The sequence below is a fragment of the Amblyraja radiata genome, chromosome 33 (genome assembly GCF_010909765.2).
Source record: "Amblyraja radiata isolate CabotCenter1 chromosome 33, sAmbRad1.1.pri, whole genome shotgun sequence".
NCBI classification, from domain to species: Eukaryota; Metazoa; Chordata; class Chondrichthyes; order Rajiformes; family Rajidae; genus Amblyraja; species Amblyraja radiata.
The window spans coordinates 22,714,269-22,720,285 of record NC_045988.1 but is presented as its reverse complement, the minus strand read 5'-3'; positions in this window follow the sequence as shown (position 1 = coordinate 22,720,285).

Sequence of the window (6,017 nt, the reverse complement as noted above, 5' to 3'; positions counted from 1 at the left end):
CGGAGCTGCGGTATGACATCAGATGCGCACATGGGGCGGAGCTGCGGCATGACGTCAGACGCGCACCCGGGGCGGAGCTGCCGCATGACGTCACGCGCACACCACGGGCGCGGAGCTGCCGCATGACGTCAGACGCACACCCGGGGGCGGGGCTGCAACATTAGGTCAGGCGCACGCCGGTTTGACACAGAAGATAGACACTGGATCTTTGATAGACAAAAAGTGCTGGAGTAACTATAGGGTGATTTCACGAAAGGTCACTGGAGCGTAGATCCGCACCCACGTGACCGACATTTTTAACTGGGGGACAAGCGTCACTTCCGGTACATGTTAGTGAATGGGAAAACACGCACTTTCACACCCGTTAAAAACATCGAAACCGGGCCGTTTTTGAGCTGCAATTTACTGTACCAGTCGGGGTGACCGTGAGGCACAGCTACCTAAATTTACAGTCCAAAAAAAAGATAGAAACTAAGGTAAATTCAAGAGGGAGCTGAAGGTGTAAATACAGCGGAAGTGCTAGTGGACATTTGCCGTGGAGATTTAAAGATCCAAAATATCGGGAATTGTCGCGTTTGCTCGCTGCATTTCATCAACAGTGGCATTATTGACTTATTATCTTTATTCATTTGTTATATGAAAAGTATTAAAAGTTAGAAACCCGTCAGTAAAATTGCAAAATCGCCCATGGATCTCAGGTGGGTTTTAACATGCAAAATGAACACGCTTCTGAAGCTCCATTTACCATTTAAATAATCGTAAGCTTGCATCTCAGTAAAATTGATTTCCAAACGCATTGAGAGTTTACGATTATTTAAATGGTAAATGGAGCTTCAGAAGCGTTTTCATTTTGCATGTTAAACCCACCCGAGAACCATGGGCGATTTTGCAATTTTACTGACGGGTTTCTAACTTTTAATACTTTTCATCTAACAAATGAATAAAGATAACAAAGCCAATAATGCCACTTTTGATGAAATGCAGCGAGCAAACGCGATAATTCCCGATATTTTGGATCTTTAAATCTCCAAGAAAAAAGTCCGCTAGCACTTCCGCCTTGTTTACACCTTCAGCTCCCTCTTGTATTTACCTTAGTTTCTATCTTTTTTTTGGACTGTAAATTTAGGTAGCTGTGCCTCACGGTCACCCCGACTGGCTCCGTAAATTACAGCTCAAAACCTGGCCGTTTTCGATGTTTTTAACGGGTGTGAAAGTGCGTGTTTTCCCATCCACTAACATGTACCGGAAGTGACGCTTGTCCCCCAGTTAAAAATTTCGGTCACGTGAGTGGGGATTTACGCTCCAGTGACCTTTCGTGAAATCACCCTATAGCTCTGCAAGTTGATGGCGTTCTTGTGCACATTGTCTATCCTGCTCACAGTGGGTGCCCAATCAGGATTGTTGACATCATTCCATGCTGCAGGCTTGTCTGTTATTAGATGATAAATAAATAAATAAGTAGTTTGGGTGATTGTGCAGGCTTTAAACAAGAAACATTGAGAAATATATTTTGGCAAATAATAAAATGTCCTGCTTTTGTCCAACTAACAGCTGACAGCTTGCATCTCAGTAAAATTTATTTCAAAACGCATTGATAGTTTACGATTATTTAAATGGTAAATGGAGCTTCAGAAGCGTTTTCATTTTGCATGTTAAAACCCACCTGAGAACCATGGGCGATTTTGCAATTTTACTGACGGATTTTTAACATAATACTTTTCATCTAACAAATGAATAAAGATAAAAAGTCAATAATGCCTTACTTTTGATGAAATGCAGCGAGCAAACGCGATAATTCCCGATATTTTGGATCTTTAAATCTCCACGGCAAATGTCCACTAGCACTTCCGCTGTATTTACACCTTCAGCTCCCTCTTGAATTTACCTTAGTTTCTATCTTTTTTTTGGACTGTAAATTTAGGTAGCTGTTCCTCACGGTCACCCCGACTGGTACAGTAAATTGCAGCTCAAAAACGGGCCGGTTTCGATGTTTTTAACGGGTGTGAAAGTGCGTGTTTTCCCATTCACTAACATGTACCGGAAGTGACGCTTGTCCCCCAGTTAAAATTTTCGGTCACGTGGGTGCGGATCTACGCTCCAGTGACCTTTCGTGAAATCACCCTATAGGGTCTCATGTACACTGTCTGCTCTGCGACAGAACTGTGCTTCGAAATGAATCATGGCGTGATCGAAAATTACGTCAAAGTCAACATTTTCAAAAATTGACCATCATATATTTAACGTAGACAAAAATGCTGGAGAAACTCAGTGGGAAGGAATAGGTAACGTTTCGGGTCGAGACCCTTCTTCAGACCTATGATCTTTGCTTCAACCAAAAGATATGAGAGCTCACTATCTCCATCGCAGGTAACATTTACTATAAACCCACTGACTCCCCAGGTGTGGTCTCACTAGGGCCCTATACAACTCTTTGCTCCGGGACTACACTTCTTCCCACCCTGCTTCCCTTGTAAGGACTATCACCTACTCCCAATTCCTCTGTCTACGCCGCATCTGCACCCAGGATGAGGTGTTCCAAACCAGGGTATCGGAGATGTTCTCATTCTTTAGGATTCGGGGGTTCCCCTCTTCGACTATAGGGTCTCCTCTATATCCCGTAGCTCCGCTCTCACTCCCCATCCTCCCGTAACAAGGACAGAGTCCCCCTTGCCCTCACCTTCCACGCTACCAGCCGTCATATACAACAGATAATCCTCTGAAGGTACACAAAAAAGCTGGTGAAACTCAGCAGGTGCAGCAGCATCTATGGAGCGAAGGAAATAGGCAACTTTTCGGGCCGAAACCCTTCTTCTGACATTTTCGCCACCTCCAACAGCATCCCTGGCCACAGCTTCCCATCCCCTCCCCTTTCGGGTTTCCGCAGAGACCACTCCCTCTCCTTGGTCAGTTCGTCCCTTCCCACCCAAACCACCCCCTCTCCTGGTACTTTCCCTTGCAACCGCAGAAAATGCTACACTTGTCTCTTTACCTCCCCCCTCGACTCCATCCAAAGACCCATGCAGTCTTTCCAGGTGAGGCAGAGGTTCACCTGCACCTCCTCCAACATCATCTATTGCATCTGCTGCTCTAGGTGTCAACCGCTCTACATCGGTGAGACCAAGCGTAGGCTTGCCCAACACTTCCGCTCAGTTCGCATTAACCAACCTGATCTCCCGGTGGCTCAGCACTTCAACTCCCCCTCACATTCCGAATCTGACTTTTCTGACCTGGGCCTCCTCCATGGCCAGAGTGAGTCCCAACGCAAATTGGTGGAGCAGCTCCTCATATTTTGCTTTGGGTATGAACATTGACTTCTCCAATTTCAGTAATCCTTGCCTTCTCTTTCCCTCTTTTCCCCTCCCCTTCCCAACTCTCCCACAGCCTTCTGTCTTCGCCTCTTCCTTTCTTCTTCCCACCCCTACATCAGTCTGAAGAAGGGTCTCGACCCGAAACGTCACCTATTCCTTCGCTCCATAGATGCTGCCTCACCCGCTGAGTTTCTCCAGCAATTTTGTCTACCTTCGATTTTTCCAGCATCTGCAGTTCTTTCTTAAACATAATATATTTAACAGTGCTATATAGACACAAAAAGCTGGAGTAACTCAGCAGGTCAGACAGCTTCACTGGAGAAAAGGAATAGGTTGCGTTTCAGGTCCAGACTCTTCTTCAGACCTAGTCCTTCTCTCCAGAGATGTTGCCTGACCCACTGAATTATGGGTGAGAACGGGAACCTGGTGCAACTTGGGTGGGGGAGAGATGGAGAGAGAGTGCGTGTATTCAAACACAGTTTCACGGACTTGGGGAATAATATTTACTGTGGCGGTCTTACTGCCCTGTAAGCCTAACAAAAGCATTTACTCACCTTAATAATGCGGCGGCATCTATCTCGGTCCCGGTCACGGCCCCATCCCAAGCCCTGGGCTCGGCTCCCACTCCAGCCAGGGCCCGCGGGACCACCCTCGCCACCAGGTGTTAGGTGGCTGGAGTGGCCCTCCCTCCCGGAGTGTCCTGTCTTGCCTTGCGAGTCCATTGTGACGTCACTCAGGGTTTCTTTCCAAAATGAGTTTGCGGGCTGTTTTAAAAACTTTAAACAATTAAAAAGTTCGGAAATATAGGTGGGAATGCGACGGAAATATATTTATTGCCTTGACTGGAAAAATGTGAGTAGAATGTGTGAACATGGGAAGGCTGTTGCATAGCATTTGGTAGATAATAGGAATTAATTAGATTGTGCCCAGATGACACACACATCATATACATACACATAAACAAGTTAAGAGTTTTAGTATAATATAGATAGATGTCCCAGATAGAATAATGTAATTCTTACTTGCTGCAGCACAACAGAATATGCAAACATAGTACAAGGTAAACAATATGTTGAACGAAAGAATAAAAGTTCAGTGTGTATATATATATACACACACACATACTCACAAGTACACAAATATATATACTCAAAAAACAAATAGTAGTGCACTAATAATAATAGTCGCACTAGCTTCTCGTTTTCACCCTGCAAATAGCCTGTTTATCATTGTTTACTGTTTGCATATCTTTCACACATTGTTCTTTATTTCACCATATCTATATTCACCATATCTATATATCACCATTCACCATCTATATCTCTCGTTTCCCTTATCCCTTACTAGTCTGAAGAAGAGCCTCGACCCGAAACGTCACCCATTCCTTCTCTCCAAAGATGCTGCCTGTCCCACTGAGTTACTCCAGCATTTCTTCTTCTTCTATGTAGTTTTTTTTTGGCGGTTGGCAAACAACTTTTTAGTGCATTACCGCCACCAACTGGTATGGAATGTGGATCAAATAACATTATAACTTATATACTAATAACCTATATCTTTCCGAACAAATTGGTTACCCTGAGAAAAAGCAATAGGATTTGATAGCACTTATATGAATTCTTTTGTAAAATATCTATTAAATCAAATTGTACTTTTTCTTTTCTGAATCGTTCACTCATTTGTCTTCTTTCTTCCTCATACCTCTCACAATGTATAATGACATGCTCTATTGTCTCTTCTTGCCCACAGTATTCACATCTACCTGTATAATGCTTGCCTATTATAAAAAGTGTACTGTTCAGACCAGTGTGTCCAAATCTAATTCTTGAAATTACTGTCTCCTCTTTTCTGTTTTTTCCTGCACATCTCATTTCTCCCACTTTCCTCTGGACTCTGTAGAACCACCGTCCTTTCCGCTCTTCCTCCCATTGCTTTTGCCATCTTTCCTTCAGTCTTTGCTTAATAATGTCTTTGATTTCAGTTTTACCTATGTTAATACTTAAATCAATCTTACTTCTTTTTGTTACCTCTTTTGCTACCTTATCTGCCATTTTGTTTCCTCTAATGCCAATGTGTGCTGGTACCCATAAAAATATGACTGCAAGCCCCATCATTTGAATTCTGAATAGTGTTTGTTGTATTTCAATCAAAATGTCTGGTCTACTGTCTGAATGGCTGTGCTTACTCCAGCATTGTGTGTCTGTCTGCGGTTTAAACCAGCACCTTCTTCTTCTTCTTCTTCTTTGGAGTTTTACGGCAGCCGGCATCCACAATGTTGCATTGCTGCCACCTTCTGGCTTCACTCCACAGTCCTCATGTCTTTACATTATATCATTTTTATAAGTCCAGAGGCCCTCAAGAAATTAAACAACACCTTTACTCCTTTTCCTTCCCCTCCATACTCTAGAATGTTCTTTTATGATATATGTCATTCCAATTTTCTTCATTTCACTGATCAAAACTCTTCTTTCTGTTTCATATCTTCTACATGCAACTAGAGCATGCTGAACTGTTTCCGGCTGATGGCATTCCTCACACAGCCCAGTAGGGTGTTTTCCCAACATTTTTAATGTGCTGTTCAGGTGAGTGTGTCCTATCCTCAATCTTGCTAATACTACCTGTTCTCTCCTGTTCCCCCCTCTTCTTGCTGTAATGCCCACTCTATTTTGTAGCGAATAGAGGTGTCTCCCCTTTGTCTCCTGTTCCCAGTAT